The sequence below is a fragment of the Centrocercus urophasianus genome, unplaced genomic scaffold (genome assembly GCF_019232065.1).
Source record: "Centrocercus urophasianus isolate 14NV4802_14NV808 unplaced genomic scaffold, USGS_Curo_1.0 seq_23, whole genome shotgun sequence".
Taxonomy (NCBI): Eukaryota; Metazoa; Chordata; class Aves; order Galliformes; family Phasianidae; genus Centrocercus; species Centrocercus urophasianus.
The window spans coordinates 10787576-10790763 of record NW_024884789.1 but is presented as its reverse complement, the minus strand read 5'-3'; positions in this window follow the sequence as shown (position 1 = coordinate 10790763).

Sequence of the window (3188 nt, the reverse complement as noted above, 5' to 3'; positions counted from 1 at the left end):
GCTGGGCCACAGAGATGGGGAGGTTTTGATGTGTCAAACGGGAAATGCTGAGCTGCAAAGCATGAAAGGGAAACCTGGTCCTGTGCTGAAGGCCAAGGAATCACATACATACCAACCCTTTCCATGGGCTCAGCGGCAGAGAAAACGCACAGCCATCAATGAATCTTCACTGCAAAGACAACATCAGAAGTTTAAATGTAGCACATAAATTCTGTCAAATTTAAAATTAAAAAAACAGATGGCAATAAGCACATAAGCTAATTTTGAACATTTCCATAAATGAAAATGTATCCCTCTGAGGCACAGAGGAGCAGCAAATCCCCAGAGACCTGGGGAAGACATTTTCCCATTTTACAGAAGAACAAAGGATCACAGCGGTGCTTTTCAGAACCGCAGGATCTGCTTCCAGCATGGAAGATAAACAACGGCAGTCTTCCTTTAAAAAAGATCTTTTCACTTTGTAGTCATAAAGGGGTCAGCTGAAAACATTTTAACTGAGGAATCTCGGAGTACCACAGTACTTAGTGCAGTGACTGCTAAAAAAATAGCTAAAACTGGCTATGTGAAGACATGAAGGGGATCAGTGCACATATAACTGGAATCCAAGACCATTCAGTCTCTTATGATATTATTATAGTATAAGCTGGGAAAAACAACGGTTAGGAGAATCACCAGTAGTTGTACAAAAGAAAAAAAAAGAAAAACAACAACAACTAGAAAACATTGCAATTTCTTTCTTTTCCTGCTAGCAACCACTATACTTAATACTCCTGTCTTTCCATATTTACATTAAATACCGGCAAGATCTGATGCTCTAGGTTATGTCAGGATTGCTTCATTAAATTGATGAGCAATAGAGGAAAGAAAGTAACTTTCAATCCTCAACTATAATATAGCTTCTATCTGTGAAGCTGTTCCAGAGTTAGAAATTATAGGGAATTTTAGATAAAAACATTTCAAGCATGGTTGTATATAAAAATAATGTAAAAAAGCCTAATCTAGACATTGCCTGACAACTTACAGGGAAAATTATTACATTAAACAGATTATTTTTCTTCCTTTTAGGAGCACAGAAAACAAGCAGAATCCAGAAGAAAGTAGTGTCTTCTTACTCTGCCATCTTAATCATGTTTATACACATCAGCAGAAATCCTGAATAACTGAAAAATGAAAACATCATTTCTCACTTTAATGTGGTTTGACTTTCTATCTCAGCTTTGTATTAATTCAATAGCTCATTGCCTATCAGATGGTCTCAAGAGTTAAAAAAAAAAAAAAAAAAAAAAAAAAAAAGTACTTTCTCTTCGTTTACTCTTTCTGACATTTATTTCTATCCCACTTCCAACATTTCCCACCACACATTGAAAATACACATCCATTTATAGGACCATAGACCTTTAGTCATTCAGAGAAACGTCACCACGCAATACCAAAGCAGTAAATGTACTTCAAATACACAGCAATCAAGATAGCTGTAAATACATGAAGTCAGAAAAGGAACTCTAGTTGATGATAATACTGCAAAAAACTCGTTGGTTAAAAATATACCTATTTGTGTCATATGTCTACATTTGGCTTTTTGTCTATAGTGATATGTCCAAATGCATCTCAATGCATGTTTTACATTATCCACTTCTGTTTATGAGATAAATGTTTCTATTTCTATAATGTAGAATTTTTTTTTAATGTTATCTCCCAATTCTACAATGTCTATTTCCCTAGAGCTAAATCACCTTCTGCTTCACTGAGCCTCTCTAACAAGAACCAGTGCAGAACTCCGCAGCAGCTGAGAGTGACAGTGGGGTAGAGAAAGGAATTCCAAACCCGCCTTCATCAAAGCCAAGCCTAAGACTTGAGACACTCACTAATCATTTCTGCTTCAGCCAGGCAACACAGATGGTGCATAGAGGTGCACGCAGACACGCAAACACTGAGTGCATCTGCAATGCCATGCTCTACATTTGCATATTTGACTCCTTGCTAGTGCCTTGGTGAGCTTCTATGGCATGGGACAGCAAATGATCGCTGCTAATTACAAGAAAAATGCATTTAATCATCATAGAAAAATGACAAGTTAAAAGTGCTGTCTTTAACTCTCGCTACATCTCTGTTTTTATTTGGCATTTACATCACGTACTGTTACACACTCCACAGTGCAGAGAAAATCCAGTGAAGCACGTAAGCTCTTCTATTTTTTGGATTCTATTTTGGCTCAAGCGGAACCAGCTCATTCTCTACTCTAGATCTATTTATTTCCAGTAATGATTCATGAGCCAGAAAGAATACTACTTGCCTATCAGATGCCAAGGAGAAATTACAAGGAATGGCAATTAGAATGTTTTTATTGTGGTGAACACAGTTGATACAGAGCCTTGAGAAATAGCTGAAATGCAGCTGCTCAGTGCTATTTTTACTGTTGTTTTATAACCACACTTCAAGGCTTTCCATCTAGCTGATGAAAACAGAAAGGAGATGAAAGAAGAAAAAGCCAACAATCACCGCCAGCCCACCTTGCCAACATGGTAATATTTCCATGCTTCAGTGGATGTGCTTTCTCTGCTTTATCTCATATTATAGCAAATGATGTTCCAAGGACTCTATTGCCTAAAAGAAAAAAAAAATGGAAAAGAGCTGCCGGTGATTTTTCTGCAAGGCATCAGGAAAATCTGTAACTTCTAACAGTAAGTCATGTATTTTGCACGATGTCTGCACTATGAATAGAAGGTTTTGGGTGGGAAGGGATATCCTCAGCCACCGCACTGCTTACAGGAGAAAAGCTTTACAAAATGCCAGCATTTCAACTTCGCCTCGTGGAAATGCCAGCTTCCACTATCTTCACACGTGCGGAGCTCTGTTTGTTCCCGTCTGGCTTTTTTCTGGCATGAAACCATCGTATGGCTTCTCACTTCAGCGTGACTGTCTGACCAGACGTGTTTTGGGAATAGCGAAACCGTTTTTACTTGCGAGAAAGACAACTCCAGTAGTTTCCCCGCCCGCTTTAGGAGGCACTGACACAACAGCAGACCGCAGCTCGCACCGCTTCCACGCTACTGATTTCCACGTCCCATCCCGCCTCAGCGGCCGGCGCAGCGTCCCCTGTCGGCCGGCGGTGGTGTCCCACTGCGGGCGCCCCGGAAATGCGCACTGAGGTGGGCGGGGCCGCGCCCTTCGCTTCCGGTTGGGGGCTC